General features: G+C 49.4%; 1 protein-coding gene across 23 annotated transcripts in view; it reads left to right on the top strand.

The window, feature by feature from the left end:
• The window catches only part of CNTFR (ciliary neurotrophic factor receptor), a 274,938-nt gene that overhangs the window by 5,913 nt on the left and 248,225 nt on the right, over window positions 1-20,800 (top strand). For 12 of the 23 annotated variants that reach the window (XM_064140024.1, XM_064140045.1, XM_064140048.1 and 9 more), the window contains exon 1: window positions 7,965-8,068. The exons of 7 other annotated variants lie outside the window; for them this stretch is intronic. The gene's annotated coding sequence lies outside the window, so the exon portion shown is untranslated. Of the gene's footprint in view, window positions 1-7,964; window positions 8,069-13,141; window positions 13,224-20,800 lie in introns of those variants that run through there. 4 more of the 23 variants (XM_064140039.1, XM_064140032.1, XM_064140046.1 and 1 more) reach the window with 2 other exon arrangements.

Raw genomic sequence — 20,800 nt, 5'->3', positions numbered from 1 at the left:
GGGAGATCACTTTCTGCTGCTACCCACTCAGGGGAGGCTGGAGGAGGAAGGCTGTAGGGGTTCTCAATAAATGATGCTGTGCTGCGGTTGTGAATCTGTTTGCAGCAGCTGGTGGAAGGCTTATGACCCCTCTCTTAGTGTTTCCTTGAAACAGGGGACACGGAATCGACTGAAATCTGACTTGCCCAGGCATGGTGGCATTTAACAGGGTTACACACCCTGTGAAGGAGGAACTGATGGGGGAAGTGGCACAAGAAATGTTAGGTGAGAGAGAGAGACTGCATAGAAGGCTTTGCCCTGGTGTTGGAAGTGACTTGCAACGTGAACTTCCTCTGACCCAAACCTGGGTGGTGGGCAGCTGGTCACCTTTTGAGAGGAGTGACTGGAGGCTGATCTGTGGCTGCTTAACCTTCCTGCTCTTTATCCATGAGGTCAGTTGGCATTTGCTGAGTCAGTTCACTCCACCCTGTGAGGAAAGCAATGAGTTGACCGTTTCTACAAGCAATGCTAAAAGGCAGTAGTAGCCAGGTGGAGCCAGGGAGTTGGCTGGTGGATGAGTCTAGGGAGCAGAGCTTGTTGTCATACCCGGCATCAGTGAGAGAAAGCATCTTTTGGTGGTGTCCAGCGATAGGACAAGGAACAACAGACACAAGCTAGAACATAGAAGGTTCCACCTCCATGCAAGGAGGCAGTTCTTCAAGGTGAGTGTGACAGAGCACTGGAACAGGCTGCACAGAGAGGCTGTGGAGTCTCCCCCTCTGTACACTTCCGAAACCTACCGGGATGCATTCCTGTGCAGCCTGCCTTAGGTGATCCTGCCTTGGCAGGGGGTTTGGACTGAATGATCTCTAGAAGTCCCTTCCAACCCTTAGCATTCCGTGATTCTGTGGCTCTCCTCTGTTAAGATTGAAGTCCCTAGTGTTACCAGAGTCCTCTGATTTGCAGAGTGGGTTTGAATCCAGCCCCTCATCACTGCAGTGTCTCTAAGGGTTATGCTCACCTCTGGGAGTAGCAGTGGCTGGCTCAGACCTCTGTGGGTGGAAGGAGCTACTGTCTTTCCTGTTTCGGTGGGAAGAGAAGGAGATCTTCACAGTAAGGCAGGGTAAGATGCTTGTTACATCGATGATGTGAGCAGCCTTGCTCTGCAGAGGAACTAGGAGCCAGCTTTGCTTTTGTACCAACTATCACAGACTCGGTAAAGCAGATGTAAAATGAAGCACATCTCTGTGCTAGCAGTTACAGAGGGATGCACCTGCTTTTAATTATGTAGGTGTTAAGCCAGTGAATGCATTTTGCTCAAAGTTGCAGACTGGTATTTTTCTGCTTGTGGTCTCTGGTGTCTTTCACAGTCTCTGGAGTGTGGGTAAGAATAACTTGGAGACTGGACCTAGTAATTCACAGGACTTTTTGGGCTAACCCACCTAGATAGCCCTGCTGCATGGTATTGCCATGACTTCCTAAGGCTGCAGGGGACACTCACTTCATTTTGGAGTGCCATATTACAGGTAATAAATAGGAAGGCAGCTGCTTTTTGGCCACTGCATTTTCTTTGCTCTAGAAATAGTTTCTTGTGAGGTGACCACCAAGGCTATGTACTTTGCAAATGCCCAAGGCTAAGTACTTTGCTAATGCCCAGCAGCACAGTGGTGGACAAGTCAGGATGATCCTTTCCTGAATCCAATGGAGGCACAGCAGCTATTGCATGTGGCATGGGATCATCTGTGAGAGGTATAAAGCTCCCTTTGCTGGAGCTTTGCAGGCTGATCAGTGCAGGAGGGAGAGATCTGCAGCTGCTGCCTGCCTGCTTCAGAAAGGCAGGCGAGGGTGGATTTCTGAGGGCTGGGAACAAGCATTCACTTGTGAAATTAAACAGTATTACACATAATAACATAACTGTGTCTGTTTGGAATACAGGTACACTCTGCACTGTGGTCCTTCAGTACATGTCCTAAAAAAAAAGGCTAATTATAATGAGGAAACATCCTCTCCTGTGGTTAGAGCGTAGTTCTCAGATGCAAAGGGCAGGCATCTCGTCAATGTGCAGTTTACCCTCCTCTGAGCATCTGAACTAAAGGCTTGAAAAATAAATACATTAAAAATGGGGAAAGAGAACAAAATGCTGTTGCTGTACTGAGATTCATAAAAAAAAATTCTCTGCCCAATCCTCTGGGCTTCTCAGATAGCAAAGAGCTTTAAAAAGAACAGCACTACAGCAAAGGTGCACCCACAACCCACAAATAAGTATGGATTTGGAAAGGGGACAGTTTTGCTCAGGAGGCACATGCACAAAATGCATTTTGGGTTTCTTTTTGCTCCCAAAAGGGTAGGTAATTCTCAGTCCCTGACTATGAAGCCCTTCAAAGCTGCCTGGAATTGCTCAGCTTTGAAATCGTTGCCTAGCCTGTTCTCTGTGCCTGATCCACTAAACACTTGCATTGGTGGGAGGCTGTTTGATTTGGGAGTCCAGCTTGAAGGGGTGGGAGCAGTCAGACCAAACAGCAGCCTCTGTTTTTCACAGCTCTCCCGCGCCGCAGTTTGGAGCAGTTTCCTCTCGCCCCATGCTCTGGACATGTGTGGGATAGCCAGTTCCCCACATGTGTTGCACAGACACATTTCTGTACTGGCTCTTTGTGCCTGCCTACCTATTTGCAGCTGGGAGAGCTGAAGCTGCTCTTTCTTGTGATTCATAAAAAAGTCTTTCTCTGGATGGAGTTGTCTGTGCTTTTATTGACCTGGTTCCGGGAACGACAGAGGCTTTTCCGTCTCCTGGATGCGTGATTTCTGCAAGGGCTCTGGAGCAGGGGTCGGCTCTTAACTGCTGGTGTGTTTCCAGTCCTCCTAACAAGATGTAGTTTGACAGGCCCATTGGGTATGTTGGCAAGTCTAGTTTTCATTTTGTGCATGTAAGTACTGTGACAAGGCACAGAGCTAACACTGAGATCTATGCAGGAGTGAGCATACCGGCTGGGCAGTGCTTTTGGCGATGCCACAGATGTGCTGTGCCACCTGGCTAAAGCCTCTTTACAGTTTAATGTAGTATTTCTGCAATGTGGCAGAACATTTTGCAGGATACCCTTTTTTGGTACTTTGTCAGTAGGTGCAGGCTGAGCTCTTCGAAACTCAAGTGTTGCAGGACTTCCCAAACGTGCACCTGAGGACTCCCAGTGAAGGTACCCATCCTTTAGAAGTCCATCAAGCTGCCATCAACCCCACTTGCTGGTTTGGTATGCCTATCCTTCTTCTAGCAATGTTGAGACACACCAAGATCTTTGGGCTTGTTTAGATGAGATGAGGACTAGGAGGGGGATCATTGATGCTCCATACCCTCAGTCTGTGCAGTGCTTTTTTGCTGTGTACACGTTTGCTGCACCCCAGACCTTCTTACTTTGGATCAGTGACTTCATGTTCACCCAGCCTACTCCTCTACAAAGCAGGGATGAAAAGTTAAGTTCTCCAACAGCTGTGGTCAGTCACTGACTTCAAGGGCATGCAATATTTGTGTTTGCTAGTTTTGGCCTTATGCACTGGGTAGAGACAGGTGTACTTTGATGAGCTTGCTATCTCCTCAGGGCTGTCAGAGGAAGGAAGGAGATGATGTGACCAGAAGTGTCAATGGCAAAGGAAATGGATTGATGATTTTGACACTCTGTCTCTACAAGGAATTAGGATGGTCTGACCTACCTTTGGATCTAGAACTTAAGAAGATTTTCCTATCGCATTTAGTCCTGGAGGGTTTCCCAAGGCTAGTTCTGGTAGTATGTTAACAAGGGTCAGCCTTTAACCTTGCCACAATCTGGGAGTGCAGGGTAGTGTCATTGCTTGCAAAGAGAGCAAACCAAAACCTGGAGTGGCTTTGGGATTTCCTTGATACTCCAGAGCAGAACCAGTGGCAGAAAAAGAGATTTCTTGAGTTCCTCATGGTTCAAGCCAGCTGCAGATCACATTAGTAAATATTCTGCATAGGCCAAAGCAGGGCATCTGGCTCTCTACGCAGGACTGTGTGCTTATAGCTGTCTTGTCTCTAGTTCTCCTGGCAGCCAGAACCCTGATAAGACATTTAAAGGTTTTACATTTTTTCTCTCTTGCCAGTTCCAGATCAAATTTGCTGAGCTGTCAATCTGAAGACCTTTTTTTTCTCTTAAGTGCTGGCCTTGCAGCAGCTCATCCTACTCCATTCCTGCCTTGGAGGAATCCAGCTGGATTCCTCTTGCCTCTGCTGTCACTAGTAGTAATGAATGGGTGTTAGAGCAACAGCTCTGCTAGTGAATGCATGAGGAGAAGATTTTTTGCTTCTTTTTTCCCTGTTTCTCAGGCCACACTAGAACCAGCTGGCAGTGGGTATTCAAAAGCAGAGAGAGATAGGTCTTGCACTGGAAAAGAGGTGTTGAAGCTTGTGTCTGACCTAGGTCTTAGTGCCAAGTGTGCACATGTGCAGTAGAGCAGGTGGGTTCTTAGAAGTGTCACAGTATCACAGTATCGTCAGGGTTGGAAGAGACCTCACAGATCATCAAGTCCAACCCTTTACCACAGAGCTCAAGGCTAGACCATGGCACCAAGTGCCACGTCCAATCCTGCCTTGAACAGCCCCAGGGACGGCGACTCCACCACCTCCCCGGGCAGCCCATTCCAGTGTCCAATGACTCTCTCAGGGAAGAACTTTCTCCTCACCTCCAGCCTAAATTTCCCCTGGTGCAGCCTGAGGCTGTGTCCTCTCCTTCTGGTGCTGGCCACCTGAGAGAAGAGAGCAACCTCCTCCTGGCCACAACCACCCCTGAGGTAGTTGTAGACAGCGATAAGGTCACCCCTGAGCCTCCTCTTCTCCAGGCTAACCAATCCCAGCTCCCTCAGCCTCTCCTCGTAGGGCTGTGCTCAAGGCCTCTCACCAGCCTCGTCGCCCTTCTCTGGACACATTGAAGCATCTCAATGTCCCTCCTAAACTGGGGGGCCCAGAACTGAACACAATACTCAAGGTGTGGTCTAACCAGTGCAGAGTACAGGGGCAGAATGACCTCCCTGCTCCTGCTGACCACACCATTCCTGATGCAGGCCAGGATGCCACTGGCTCTCTTGGCCACCTGGGCACACTGCTGGCTCATGTTCAGGCGGGTATCAATCAGCACCCCCAAATCCCTCTCTGTCTGGCTGCTCTCCAGCCACTCCGACCCCAGCCTGTATCTCTGCATGGGGTTGTTGTGGCCAAAGTGCAGCACCCTGCACTTGGAGCTATTGAACTCCATCCCATTAGACTCTGCCCATCTGTCCAGGCGGTCAAGGTCCTGCTGCAGAGCCCTTCTGCCCTCCAACCCAGCCACATCTGCCCCCAGCTTGGTGTCATCTGCAAACTTGCTGATGACTGACTCCATGCCCTCATCCAGATCATCTATGAAGATGTTAAAGAGGATGGGGCCCAGCACAGATCCCTGAGGGACACCACTAGTGACAGCCACCAGCTGGATGTGGCACCATTCACCACCACTCTCTGGGTCTGGCCCTCCAGCCAGTTCCTAACCCAGCACAGAGTGTTGCCATCCAAGCCATGGGCTGACAGCTTAGCCAGCAGTTTGCTGTGGGGGACAGTGTCAAAGAGTCCCACCATGCAGGGTGTCTGCCTCAAGACAACCAGGACAATGTACACTAATCAAGGGCCAGCCTGCTGGTTTTCAGGAAGGAAGGCAAGCACTGGTCTTTGGTAAGTAAAATGCTCTCTTGTCCCTGGAAGCTGTCACTCAACTGCTTTGCCATGCTCTGCTGACAGCGGCACCAAAGGGTGCATCTCTTTTGCTTTGACTGGAGATTTTGCTTTAACTCTTGAGATGGTGTCTTGCTGCTGTCTGCCTCGGGGACAGTGTGCCCAGGTGGTCAAGAAGGCCAATGGCATCCTGGCCTGTATCGGGAACAGTGTGGCCAGCAGGACCAGGAAAGACCTTCTGCCTCAGTACTGGTTAGGTCATACCTTGAGTACTGTGTCCAGTTCTGAGCCCCTCAATTTAAGAAAGATGTTTAGTGCTTGAACATGTCCAGAGAAGGGTACCAGGGCTGGTGAGGAGGCTGGAGCACAGCCCTGTGAGAAGAGGCTGAGGGAGCTGGGGGTGTTCAGCCTGGGGAAGAGGAGGCTCTCAGAGGAGACCTCATTGCTGTCTACAGCTACCTCAAGGGAGATTGTGGCCAGATGGGGTTGGTCTCTTCTCCCAGGCACCCAGTGACAGAACAAAAGGACACAGCCTCAAGCTGTGCCAGGGCAGGTTTAGGCTGGATGTTAGGAAGAAATTCTTCCCAGCAAGAGTGATTGGCATTGGAATGGGCTGCCTGGGGAGGTGGTGGAGTCCCCATCCCTAGAGGTGTTTAAAAGGCAGCTGGATGAAGCACTCAGTGCCATGGCTTTGTTAGAAGACATTAGGTGATAGGTTGGACTTGATTATCTTAGAGGTCTTTTCCAACCTGGTTAATTCTGGGGTTCTGTGACACATGTCTTCATCTGGAAGTCAGCTTGTGGAGAAAAGAAACCTCTCCAGAACATACATTTGCAAGCTCTGGTGCCGTGTCATAGCCTTTCCAGGCAGTTGCAGTCTTCTCCAACTGTGTAAGCTGAGAGCAGAGGTTGCTGGGCTTGGCACCTATTTCCTGCTGTGAGTAGAGGATGGCATCACTTCTCTGGAGCAGCTGGTGCAGGCAGCCAGAGGTGGCTGCCGATGCTGGAGCTGGAGCCAGAGCCATCCCTTGGTCTCAGCACATGTAACCAACTCCAACTTCAGTTCTTAGAGCATTTTTGAGAGCTTTGTCTGGTATAATTTAAAATCTACCCCTTCATCTTGTACAGTTCTCCTCCCTGATCAGGCCTGATGATAAAGTCAATCCTGAGATAGCAGCAGCTTACTGGCTTTTGCCAGGCTTTCACCTCCCACTTTTATACCCACCAGACCCTCACAGAGCAGAATTTTGCTGGAGGGATATCAGGTCAGAGACTACACAACTCAGTAGAGTGATGCCAGCTTAACCTGGCACCTGGTAGGGGGGTTGGACTGGATGATCTTTTGAGGTCACTTCCAGCCCCTGTCATTCTACGATGGTCCTCCTGCAGTTCCAGCACTCACTGCTGTGACCATAGAAGACACCAAGCAGAGACATGAACTGATCTGCATCTTGGCTTTCGAATGTACAGTCAGCACATGTGGATGGAACAAGGCTGTGACACAAGCAATTACAGTGCCTTCAAGGAGTAGAAGCCTGAGGTTGCTCCTGTCACCCAGGCTAGGAGATGGACAAATTTAATTATTGTTCTGACTTCTTCCAAAAGTAGCTCTGATGCTTCAGCAGCAGACTGCTTTCTAAAATTGAAAGGGCCAAAAGACCTCTCATTTTTCTGAGTCCTAGCCAGTTAGCACCATGACCAAATGGTGTGACACAGATCCCTGGGGCTCAGAATCATCTCACTGGAGAAACCCTTGGGCACAGCTATGTCCACAGAACAGCACCTCCTTCCTTCTGCAGAAGTAGGACCTACCCTAGGTAAAGCCTCTGCCTCAGTAGTGCTTGGTTTCAAAGCTCTGCCTACAGGCTGTGCCTCCATAATTGCTGCTGTGGTCATTATTTTTTCCCAGATTTCTGCTTCCCTTTGAATATCTCTGCTACAGACCATTATCCTTGCAAATATTACCTAATATTTTCCTGAAGCTGAATCTTGTGCCATAGCCTCCCTGTCTTTCTTTGATTTCTCTTACTCCTTCTTCTGTTATACACCTAAACCCACCTTGGCCACTGTTTCTGCTCACCTTAGAGGAAAATTCTTTACCCTTCTTGTTTTGAACAATTGTAAGAGAGGAGGCATTGACCTTTAAAAAAAAAAAAGGAAGAGAAAGCCTGCTCACCTGTGTCTTACTTAGGACTTCCCCAGCTGGAGAAAAGAGACTGAAGTCCCGTGATAACCAGGGTGGGAGGATAAATCAGGTGTTCTAGGGGTGGGGAGTGCCTTGCAGGGAATGAAGGGCTGCAAGGACTGAGCAGGCTCCTAAGGCTGGCAGCAGTCTGCAAGGGCTGTGGGTGTAGCTCCTGGCTGAAATGGTGATCAGAGGTGAGTTGGGAGCTGCTGAACTGGGGGTCTGAAAAGCCAAAAGGCGATGTTTAAGGGTGAGGCTACAAGGAGAGGCTTGATAAGAGAAGCTTGCAGCTGTGGGTTCATTCTGGGGCATAAAAGTTAGTTAGCTTGCCCTTTAGCAGTGCTTTTCTGAAGTTCTCTGTAGCTTCCAAGTGGGACCTTATTCTAGGCTTGAAGTCACCTCCATGTAGTCTGTTCCTCTAGTCGTGTGTGCTACTCGAGTTGGGTCTGTATGTGGGCATATGAGACAACTTTTTTGTGGCTCCTGGTTTAGGTCTTGTCACCTCAATTTCTAGTTGTTTTTAACCTCTTACAGCTGCTGTTCTTGCCTGCCTCCTCTGAGGGGCTGGGGGATTGCAGTAAGTGGGATGAGATTGCTGTGGATCCTCTGATCCCCACATTGTGCCCTAAACTGGCGTCAGAACATCCCTAGTGCTGGGTGCTCTTACTTTGTCCTAGTTCTCACGCAGCTGGCACCTCCAAGGAGGGGCTGGTAGCCACGTTTGCAGGAGGAAAGAAATGCTGGGTTTTTTTAAGAGGTTAAAGTGGGAAGAGCAGCTTTTGCTATATGGACCAATGAGCTTGTTTGTGCACTCCTCTTTTTGGCCTTATCTTCCTTCTGCCCTTCATCAAAATAGCAAGGCAGTGCTGCTTTCCCCAAAGCCCAGTGCTGGGGAACTACCAGCTCAGGAGCCACATAGCAGCTTAAAGACTAAATATATCTGCTGCTGCAGCTCTTGGCTTCTACAAAAATAAATCTTACAGACGTAACTTTTTGCTGTGCCGCTCTCAGGGTTGGCTCTGCTGTGGTTTCCACTGAGATAGCATTTGACTAACACAGCCAAAAGTGAGTGAAACAAGCCTGGAGCTGTATAGAAGGTGATTAAGATAAGGCAGGGTTATGATTTGCCTGTCTGATCCTGAAGCTTTGTGCATTATTTAGTGTGTGTAGCAGGAGGTCAGTAGCCTCCTGATAATTTTCATTAGATTAGTTGGGCAGGATAATCACCTTCTCAGAGAAAAAGAACTTGACACTGTCTGTTGAATAGTTGGATTTAACTGAAAATAAATAGCCTTGTAATTATAAGGACACTGCCAAGGTCAAGAGGCTCGAAGATTCACTTTCTTTTTTCCTCTGATATGTTTACAGAGATCCTGCAACTCTTTGTGAGACATTTTCTTTTCTTTCTCTATTTTCTTCTAAATTCAAGCTGAGAGCTTCAAGGCTCTTTAAGGAAATTCGCCACTACCACAGCAGTGAACGTGAGTGGTGTTGCAATGGACAAGTATTTCTTGTGCCCTGCTGCAGCTGGGTGACCTGATGCTAATGAGAAGGGCACTTATTAATGAATTTGGGCCACCAGCCCAAGCAAACCTACCCAGGACAGAGATGCTCTTTCCTCATTGTCTGCACTGTGGGATGGATCCATCCCAGAAAACCAGACTGCATGTTTCTCCCAGCTTGTGTGGCAGGTGCTATCCCTCCTTGGTAGCAGTCAGCCCAGCACATGTGCCACCCTATTGAAATGAGAGCATGCATTAGCTCTCAGAGGTGACTTTGCTGCTGCAGTTAGCTGCTTCTTCCAGAGAGTTGAGGAAGGAACAAGTGGAGTGAAGCCTGTTCCAGCTGATGCCCAAATCAGTACCAAGAGGCTCTGCAAAGGGCACTCTGTAAGGAAGCAAATATGATATTAAATCTGGGGTTGGTGCTTATGCACTGCTAAAATGCCTGCCCTTTTCCACTCTGGAAGTGACTGTGCTTGCTATTTATCTTTCTCAATCACATGCAAAAATAAAGCTTGGAGGGATATTTGTAATCTTCTAATCAGGCCAGCTGCAGGGCTCATGCTTGCTGGGTGAGCTCTGGGCATGGCTTGCAGGTGTTCATGGGAGGTTCAGAGCTGATAGTGCCAGAGCTTGCTAGGTCCATGCTTTGTGCTGTGGCTCCTCAGCAGTACGTGGTGATGGCAGGCACCTTGCTTAATTTTAACCGAGCAGTAGTATGGAATACATGAGGGGAGCTTGCTGTCCTGAGCTTGGCTGTGAGCCAGGAGACCTGCTAGCTGTGTGAGGAGGCTTCAAACCTAGCAACCTTTATGGCAGAAAGGCAGTGCTGTGTGCTTGTGCCAGCTGTGTGTCTCTGCCATGGGGGGACAAGGAGCTGCTGATGTGCCCAGATGAGCAAGTGCACTGATCCTTTGCTGCTCTTGAGTTTTGTTTTTCCCCCAGCCCTCTGGCCCACAAGTGGGGATTCTTGTCAGCACATCTGATGGGGCTCGTGTTCTGTCCATCTCTGCCATGCATCTGCTGGTCTTGTTTCCTGTCACAGGCTTTGACGGATGCCCGAGGGAAAGGGAGGGCACAGCTGGGCCCAATGTGCCAAGTGACTGATGGTGTGGTCTGATGACTGATGCCACGCGTCTGTGGCAGGCACGTGAGTGCTCCCTCGCCCTTCCTCCATGCGAGATGGAAGGAGAGGGGGCTGCCTTGACAGCTTGTTTTGAAAGCAAAATGACTCCAGGGCTGGATTCTTCTCCCCTGCTTCATCATTTCTTCCCCCTCCTTTATCCCCCTCCTTTTTTTTTTTGCTTGACAGAAAAAGCATAACTTGTCTTTGTTTAATTGGTGCTTTGTGCCTGTCTCCTGCCAGAACTCAGCAGAGAGGGGGCTGCCTGGATCAAAAAAGCTCGAAGTTGGGAGGCTGTTACATGTCTGGCCTGCCTGTTTCAAGCGAAAAAGCCAACTTTTATTTCTCTTCCCTCGCTCTGAGTTGTAAGCCAATTCTTCATGCGCTGTAAGAGCGAAGCAGTGGATGCGGTTGCAAGCCCTCCTCAGAAGACAGCCTGTCAGAGGAGCCTGATTGACGTAGGGAGAGCGTGGCTGAATGCCCACAGGACAGCACACCATGCACTTGACCTTCTGCTGCGTGTGGGGCCTGCAGCATCTAATTGACGTTTTCGTGTAAGGCTTCAGAACCGTTTCATGATCTTACAAATAAGAGCTGCCAGCGCCTGAAACGCAACGCAAAAGCGTTGTGGGTCGGGTGGAGAAGTCTGCTGTCTCTGCTCTTTGGGCAGTGCCACAGCATGCTGGCAGCAGGGTTGATCAAACCTGGGCATGCTGCTTGCTTGGCAGTGCTTCCTGTGTAATTAGGGCAAAAGTAGGGTTAGAGCAGCGCCCCCAGGTCTCTAGGAAGGTCCCTTCAATTGCCCTGCCTTGCTTTCCATCTCTAATGTTATGAGGCTGGATAATGTCTTTTTGGGGTGGGTAGTGGGAAGCAGTCCATGCCCTTGTACTATCTTAAAGCTCTAACTCTGACAGAAAATGGCATGGGTTTGCCTGCAGTATAAGATAAGGGCAACGAGGCTGGGGAGAGGCCTTGAGCACAGCCCTACGAGGAGAGGCTGAGGGAGCTGGGATTGGTTAGCCTGGAGAAGAGGAGGCTCAGGGGTGACCTTATTGCTGTCTACAACTACCTGAGGGGTGGTTGTGGCCAGGAGGAGGTTGCTCTCTTCTCTCGGGTGGCCAGCACCAGAACAAGAGGACACAGCCTCAGGCTGTGCCAGGGGAGATTTAGGCTGGAGGTGAGGAGAAAGTTCTTCACTGAGAGAGTCATTGGACACTGGAATGGGCTGCCCGGGGAGGTGGTGGAGTCGCCATCCCTGGGGCTGTTCAAGGCAGGATTGGACGTGGCACTTGGTGCCATGGTCTAGCCTTGAGCTTTGTGGTAAGGGGTTGGACTTGATGATCTGTGAGGTCTCTTCCAATCCTAATGATACTGTGATACTGTGATCTGCTGGAGCTTCTGTAGGTTGGGCTCACCCTAGTTTTGAAAGAGCAAAAGGAGTCAAATAGTTTGGGCGTGGGTGAGTACTCCTTCCTTCAAGGGGCTCCAATCCTGGGCTGCTGGAAGGGGCTGGGTGTCTCTTAGTGCTGCTTGTTCCAGCACGATGAGATAGTTGGGTAAGGAGCCCTTCCTGGGAGGCGGGGTATGGCTGAGATGTCATTTTGAGGTCACTTCTAGATGGATCCGTCCCTGTTCAAGGGGACAGCAAAAGAAGTAATTTCCTTGAATTATTTATGTTCATCTCTGTTATGGAGTTTGCAGGTGTTTTTGCCCTTACTGGGCAGGGGCAAGGCAAGAATTTGCAGCTTGTTCCAGTTTGGGGGCCTGACTTGGCTGTGCTTCTATCTCTCTGCCTTTGCACAAGGTAGCTTTTGTTACAGATCATTCCTGGCAAGTGTGGAGCATAGGAAATGGAGATGATTCTAAATGTTCCATAGAAGTTGCTTGGTCATTTTTGAGGCATCAGAGCAAACCTGGTGTTGGGAAGGTGCTTGTGTAGGTGTTTCTGGGGCTTGGGCTGCCCAGGGAGGTGGTGGAGTCACTGTCCCTGGAGGTTGGACTTGATGATCTGTGAGGTCTCTTCCAACCCTGATGATACTGTGATACTGTGTGTTCAAGAAAAGCCTGGATGAGGCATTTAGTGCCATGGTCTAGTTGACTGGCTAGGGCTGGGTGCTAGGTTGGACTGGATGATCTTGGTTGATTCTATGACAGGAGCAAAGCATCAAGTATCTTGTCTAGAAACGTTAGACTGTGGGCAACTTGAATAATCTTGGTATGGTGGTAGGCACTGTTTTCCTTTGGGTGAAAAGAGATATACTGGTAAGTGGCTTGGAGAAGGATGCAAAGAAGGGAAGGAGCATTTGCAACTGGAGGCTGGTGGGACCTGGATGAGACCCACTTGCCCAAGGAAAGGCAGATGCAGTGATGGATGTGTGAGAAAGGGGAAGCCTGGAGGTGCAGCTGGAGGGGAGGGGTGCTGTTACAGTTGCTACCATTGCACCAGGGATGTACCATGGTGAGCAGGTGTTTGGTGGGGTGGAAGTAATGTTGCTGTGGTGGCATCTGAAGAGAGACTCAGTAAATTGTCTTGTACTGGGATAAATCAAAGTAGCAGGCAGCTCTCCGTGAGATGTCCGTGATCCTGCTGCAATGTAGCGATATCGAATAGCTGTAATTGGGGTCTCCTTCGTATTTGGCAGGTGCTTGCCTACAAAGAATTGAGAAAAGGACTAGAGCTGATCCCTGGCTGGACTGATGAAAGTACAGAATCACTCTACTGTGGTGAGTGGTGCTGCTACAATTACGTTGCTCCACTCTTGAGATAGGCAAAGAGATGAATCACCATCTGGGAGAGATCAAAGCACTGATGCGCCCTGTGTGTTGTGAGAGACGGAGGTGCTTAGCTTGTAGACAAGGCTGGATGCCCAGAGGAAGAGGCATTTGAGGGAAACAGATCCCTGGGGCTTGTTCCTTACTACATTTCCTACGGGAGCTTTGGACCCTCTTACCGGAGGGAATAAAAAAGCAAGTAGCAGCTTCAACACAGTAAAGCCCCAGTTTGTCAGATCATCCTTTTTCCACTCTGCATACAGGATATTTTTCATACTTTTTTGGGGGGCTACTTCAGGCAGACTGCCTCATAAGTGGTCTCTTTGCTTCTATCCACAGCCCTTGCAGTCGCTCAGAGCCTTTCTCATCTTAGTCTCTGCTATGGGCTGAGCAGAGCTCTTAACTCTGAATTAGTCTTGCTTCTGAATTGGTGCAGTCTGTTCAGCAGATCAGTATTTGAGACCCTCACTAGAACTGGTTATGGCTATCTGTATGTGCAGCAGCCACTTGCGTGGGCCACTTCTCTCATTTTTAGCCCCAGATCCACAGTCACAGCATGTTGACAGCTGTGGTTGTCTTCCTCGTGGCTGTCCTGAGAAAAGAGGGCAAGTTTAAGGGGTGGTGCTATGAGTTTTGCCTGCTTTTTCCATCTGACAACTCCTGAGCGTTAGTTACTGCTTTGTTGCCAGTGGAAAATCACTGGTGTCACTATTCTTAAATTCCTGAGGAGTCTTAACCTTATTTCTAGGCTTGAAATACCATACTCTGTAGGGCAGAAATTGGGAGCTGCCAAATATCTGATGGACAGTAGTTCATTAATCCTCTTCCCAGGCTCTGGACAGCAGAGAGAGGAAACAGTGGAGGAGTGATGCCTCTCCAAGCAGAGGAGGTTTGGTTAGGAACTTTGTGTTACGCTTTGCCAGACAACCAATTATCTCCTCCTTCTGCCTGAGGAGAGCTAAGCCTGTTTCAAGTTCTTGTTTGTGCCTTCCTGGGGGGTGAAAATGGGGGGGGGGGGGGGGGGGGGGGGGGGGGGGGGCAGAGAAGGGGATGATGCCTTACTACATCCCTCTTTCCTGTCAGTGGGATTCAAAGGTAGGGTTGGTGTCCTTCTTGCAGAGGTGAGTGGGGGCTCTAACTGCCCCTCTTCCCAAGGCTCCTGTGTGTGTTAACGACTTATAATGGGATGGGTTGTGTTAGCCTATTAAGCCCCAATGGGGTTCCTTGTCGACTTAAAAGTGTGAGGAATTTCACTCAACCACTTTAAAACATTTCCACCCCCTGTAATAGCTGCACGTATTGATTTAACCCTGTGGCAGCTGGGGCTATTTGCTGGGAAAAGCCATCTGGCTCTCCCCAGCCTCCTGTCCTGCCTTCATGTAGCTACTTTAGCCAAAGCCTGCATTTCTAAGGGAACTTATTAGCAGGAGGGCTGCTCTAGCTCTTGTCTTTGCAGTCCTCCTTGTGGCCAGCTCCACAGGTCCGTTGTGGGAAGCATACATGCTGAGCATGGCCTTGCTTTGCTGCTCCTAATGAGAGCAATTTTGCACTGGCTTATATTAGCCACAGCCCACCTGTGCTGCCAATTACACTGGTGGATTTGGTGTGACCTGTGGAGCTGGAATCGGCCTGTGGGAGGTTTAAGTGTTTCTAAGCTGCAAGGTGTGAAAAATCTCACCAGTGTTGAAATGGAGAGGGGTGGGGGAGCAGGTTTCTGGGTTGTGAAAGACCTAAGGACATGCCGGTATCAGGTGCGGCTGATCTCTGGGGAATTTAGAGAATCAAGGGCTTGCTAATTTGCAGGCATGTTGCCAGCATGTTGGGAAATAAATTCTCCTCTAAATCACAGGCTGTGAGCCCTTTCTTTCTTTTTTTTTTTTTTCCCCAATTTGTTTTGTAATTGAATTAGATGTGCATTGTAACAGCTCTGTGCCTGGGTAGGCTGTGTGTGCAGACCTGAAGCGTGTGCATGTGTGCAGACAGGCTGACAGGGGCTCTCCAGGAGCCGGGGTGGTGGTTCTGCTACATAAACACCATGCATCTGTCACACATTTCCCATTTCTGGAGAAGCTGGCACACAAGCCAGCATGTGCCTTGCTCTCACTGATCCAGGCACTGTAGAGGATCACTTTTTGCAGCATCCGTGTAGCCGTGACTTCCTTCTGGCTGGTAGCCGATGCTCAAATTTGTTAGCTGCTTCCTTGTAAAAACTGTTGTTATTGTCATGCTTTGAGTCATTGCAGGGTAGGTATGAAGGAGAATGCTGGCTGGACTGGTATTAGCCTGTATCCTTCGAGGCTCCGGGCCAAAGGCAGTGTTGGGGGTGTGTAGAACAGCATAGCTGGGTGATTGCAACACCAGTGAGCGCTGTCCTGGGGCTTGGTGCCTATGCTGGTATTTCTGTACCAGTGAGAGCAGCCCTGGTGTGCAAATGTACTGGTATCTGAGGCATGCATTTAAAGTTTTGGCTGATTCTAGATGCACTTCTAGGTTCCAGCATCTGAGGGAGAAGACAAAGCATTTTGGAGGCCGAGAGTGCTGTGCTCCCTCTTTGGTGCAAAGCAGGCAGCAGAGCTCACGAGGACAAGGATCTCTGGCAGCCTGGCTGCATGTAAGATATCTTACAGCAGTGACAACTCGTGTTGATTCTTGTATTGCCAAGGTTTCTGGTTCAGGGAGCAGCTTGTTGCTAGCAAGCAGTACACAAGAGACTGCCCACAAGAGTACTTGGTGGATTTTAGGGCAGAAGCTGTGCTGGCTCTTGTCCTGTGTGTGGATTAGCTGTCTCCTTGGTGTGTCCTTCAAAAGTGCTGTATTCCATAATTAATACTTTGCAATTATGTGCTGGGAAAGGAACCCCACAGCTTCAAAATGGGGCAGTTAGAGGGAGGGCTGCAAATGAATGAGGTGATGTTTGCAGGCTCTGTCCTCAAAGTAGGAGGGGAGATGTTTGAGAACTGGTGCACACTGAAGAAATGGAGAGATTGTGTTGATGGAGATTAGCTTCTATTTGAAAGGCTTAGACCTTTTCTGAACACCCTGGCATAGCCTGGCCTGGGTCTATTCTTTCTTCTCAAGTTTATTCTTGAAAATGGAAATGCTGGCCTGGTGACCTTTTATGTCTGGCTGATGGAAGAAATGTGCTGAGCTGAAACAAGCATTTCCAGAGCTGAGGTCTTGGGCTTAGACTCTGTTGATCTGTCCCTGCAGAGATGCTGGAGTTGGCAGCTGTACTGCAGTCCATCTTGAGTGCCTGGGTTTATTCCCAGCCCAGGCCCATCAGACCACTTGTGATATGGGCTTGCTTCTGACTCTGAAGGTCAAAAGGCTTGTAGCAGAGTGACAAAGAGGCCCTTGATCTGAAAGAAAGGTTGTTCTAGTGCCTGTCTCCAGGAGGGGGTCTTGTGGGCCAGGATGCATGATGGCTGAAAGGAATGCTTAAAATGCTCTTTCTTTGCCTCTGTCAAAAGCCCTTGCAAATGTGGATCAAAATAGCTGCCCCAATGCTTTCCTGCTACATGCTTCAGGGTGGCTTCTTTCCTGAGAACAGCTTGGTCAGTACAGCTAAATATCCTGAGGTCTTGGCCCTGACAGCAAACAGTAGTGGACATGCAAGGAAACGCCTAAGAACAGGGCAAGCATTGCACTCCATAGATCCAGTCTTCGACAGCCTATGGTTTGAATTACCTCAGCAAGAAGTAAAGAGATGTTTTGATGTAGGATTTTTTTATTTGTCTTGTTATTCTTCTCCTCTGCAAGTCCAAGTGCATAGATTCAGGTCTTGGTCACCTGCAGGATCTTCCTGTTGAGACTCCCAGCACTCTGCTGTGTGTCTTGTGAAGAGCTGGTCTGTCCTGGGTTAGGGACACCCTGCCCACTGGCTTTTTCTGTTTCCTGCTGTGGGGGCTTGCATGCTGCCAGGGGCTGAGTGGGAGATTCATGCCTCATGCTTCACCAGTGCAAAGCCTGTGCTTCTGTGCCTCCAGCCCTGCAGCTCTGCCACTCTGTGCTGTGAGGACTCTTCACAGAAATCACACAGAATCGCAGAAACATTCAGGTTGGAAACGACCCTGTGGATCACCAAGTCCAACTGAGAACCCTACTTTACAAGGTGCACCCTGAACCATATCCCCAAGCAACACATCCAAATGGCTTTTGAACACATCCAGAGTTGGTGGCTCCACCGTCTCTCTGGGCAGCCTGTTCCGATGCCTGACCACTCTTGATGGGGGAAAAAAAAATCTTAATATCCAGTCTAAACCTACCCAGTCTCAGCTTGAGGCCATTCCTTCCTATTCTATCACTAATAAACTGTGAGAAGAGTCCAGCAGCAACCTTCCCACAATGTCCTTTCAGGTAGCTGTAGACAGCAATGAGGTCTCCCCTCAGCCTCCTCTTTTTCAAGCTAACCATCCCAGCTCCTTCAGTTGCTCCTTAACAGATTTATTCTCCAGCTTTGTTACCCTCTTCTGCACTGTCTCCAGCACTTCCACCTTCCTTTTGTAATGAGGTGCCCAGAAGTGGACACAATACTCAAGGTGTGGCCTCACCAGAACAGAGTACAAGGGGACAATCACGTCCCTGCTTCTGCTGGACACAGCATTTCTAATACCAGCCAAGATGCCACTGAGCACACTGCTTGCTCAGACTGAGTTGCTTGTCAGTTACAGCCCTCAAGTCTCTTTCAGGTAGACAGCTTTTATCTTCATGATATTGTGCGCCCCAGCTTTGTGCTGCATCACTTTTGTGCCTGGTAATGCCTTGTCAAGTGTCTCCAGGCACATTTCATGCTGTTCCACAGATATCTGGTTGGACATTTCTAGTGCCAGTGTATGGCAGTTGAAAGATCAGTTTGTTTCCTCAGGGAGGCAGTGGCTGTAGCCAGGTGTAGGTTGCTCGTGGAGTTCAATGTGTTTGTGCCAGGCTGTTGTGCTGCAGCTGAGAGACTCATCCCAATTGCATCTCACTGAGATTTCCTTCAGCTTTCTCTGTTCTTGGAGCTTTGCTTAGTTACATTTTGGCAATGAAGCAACAAAGAGCTCTCATACCAGGCAAACAAAATGCCAGCATCTTGGCCTGAAAAATGTCTCATAAACTTATCTATATGACTTTAAATTAAGAAAAGAAAAGCAAAAGTGCACACTGGAAGCATCAGTTCTAGTGAGCCTTTGACAATGTCCTTTTGACTGTGAGGAAATGGAATTGGGTTAAGTTTTGCATTGCAGGAAGTTGTGCTGGGGCTGCAGGGAGGTTGTGATCATTAGACTGATTATCTGTTTTTGGTGATGGTGTGTTAGCTACTGTCTTAATGTGTTAACATGCCACTCACACCTGTCACACCCTTTGCTTCCTGCAAGCTGTCCTGAGGGTGACTGTCATTCCTGTCACACAGGCTGGGAATTGAAGGCAGTGTGCATGGTCCAGAGAGGCAATGAGTCTACTTATGCACGTCAAAGGGTTTGCCAGTTGGAGCAGTGTGGCCCATATTGCATTTGTAGCCTGACTAGCAAGATTCCTGCTTTGCCTCTGCTGCAAATGTGGCTTTCTACCATCTGCTTGCCCTTGAGCTGCAAAGTGTGGCTCTAGGCTGAAGCATTGGCGTACAAGGGATGAGCTGCCTTGTGCTCTGAGAGGAAACACCAGCAGGATAAGATGCTGAGAGCTCTTAGAAATCCCGTATGCCTGTTGTGCTTTGCTAAGAGTGATGCACAAACAGATGGAACTATTTTGGTCTTGTTCCTTAGCTGCTCTAGGTCTGTACTGCTGAGCTGAAGGCAGAAATCTGCATTCTCTTGCTCCCTGTGTAGATTGTGGCAGACTTGTCTGGTGCTTTTGGGTTGAGCGAACTATCACCTCTGCCCTAGCCTGCTGATGTGGTGGGTTGCAGGGCTGGTAGCAGTGTGCCTACATGCCTGGTTAACCAAAAGCTGAGTGTTTCTAAGTATTCATTTATGAAAGAAAGCAAATGCCCTGCTGACTCATGCACCCCTGGGTGAGCAAGGTCTGAGCAACTGGGCCAAAGACAGTGGAAAGCATGTTCTTTGCCTGCCAGTAAGTCTCACATGTTGCTATTACAGCTGGATGTGAGGTGCCTAGGGGATTTTTTTTTCTGCTTTCTCTTTGTAAGTGCAATGCAAAGTCTATACTATTTAAGATGCAGGTCTGTATCCACTTCCTCCACCCTGCAGCTCTAGGTGGTCACTTAAAAATTGCCTCTCTCTGTTCACACAGAACTAAAGGAAACTGTGACATGCAACATTGTCCAGGAGATGCTGTACAGGCAGGTGAGGGAGAGGAGAAATCTTTTCATTTTTTTGTTCCTTGTATCCTCCCTTAGCCAGAACTGTTCAGGGAGTAGATGATCAAGAGGCTGGCAGAGATGACTGTCAACGGGTCCATGTCCAGGTGGAGGCCAGTGACAAGCAGAGTCCCTCAGGGATCAGTGCTGGGACCAGTCTTGTTCAACATCTTTGTTGGTGACTTGGACAGAGGCACTGAGTGCACCCTTAGCAAGTTTGCTGATGACACCAAGCTGTGTGGTGCAGGGACCTGGACAGGCTGGAGAGGTGGGTGCAAGCCAACCTCATGAGGGTTAACATGACCAAGTGCAAGGTCCTGCATCTGGGTCAGGGCAATCCCAAGCACAACTCTAGGCTGGGCAGTGAGTGGCTGAAGAGCAGCCCTGAGGAGAGGGACTTGGGGGTGCTGGTGGACAAGAAGCTCAACATGAGCCAGCAGTGTGCACTTGCAGCCCAGAGGCCAACCAGATCCTGGGCTGCATCAGGAGAAATGTGGCCAGCAGGTCACGAAAGGTGATTCTCTCCCTCTACTGCACTCTGGTGAGACCCCACCTGGAGTACTGCATCCAGTTCTGGAGCCTCCATTACAAGAAAGATGTGGACATGCTGGAGCATGTCCAGAGAAGGGCCACTGGGATGCTCAGAGGGCTGGAGTACCTCTCCTATGAGGACAGACTGAAAGAGTTGAGGCTGTTCAGGCTGGAGAAGAGGAGGCTCCCAGGTGGCCATATTATCTGGAGGGGGGCTACAAAAAAGCTGGGGAGGGACTTTTCAGGCTATCAGAGAGTGAGAGGACTAGAGGGAATGGAGCAAAGCTGGAGATGAGTAGGTTCAGGCTGGGTGTGAGGAGGAAGTTGTTCATCATGAGAGTGATGAGAGCCTGGAATGGGTTCCCTAGGAAGGTGGTTGGGGCCCTGTCTCTGGAGGTGTTTAAGGCCAGGCTGGATGCGGCTGTGGGCAGCCTGATCTAGGGTAGGGTGTCCCCGGACATGTCAGGGAGGTTGGAACTAGATGATCCTTGTGGTTCTTTCCAACCCTGACTGATTCTATGGAAGGATAAGGGCAAACTGTCGCTTGACAGTGACACTGGTCCAGAATACCCAAGAAGTTTGTGCAGAGCCGGTGGAAGATGAAGCGTTTGGGTTGTCAGTGGCTGATGGATAGCCCTACTCTGCCCAGCTCTCTGAATCTGCTGACCCAAGTGCTCTTCCCTGGGCTACAGGGGCCTGC

Source organism: Pogoniulus pusillus, chromosome Z, assembly GCF_015220805.1.
Source record: "Pogoniulus pusillus isolate bPogPus1 chromosome Z, bPogPus1.pri, whole genome shotgun sequence".
Taxonomy (NCBI): Eukaryota; Metazoa; Chordata; class Aves; order Piciformes; family Lybiidae; genus Pogoniulus; species Pogoniulus pusillus.
The sequence above is the reverse complement of the archived record's forward strand: the minus strand, read 5'-3'. Positions and strand labels throughout refer to the sequence as shown.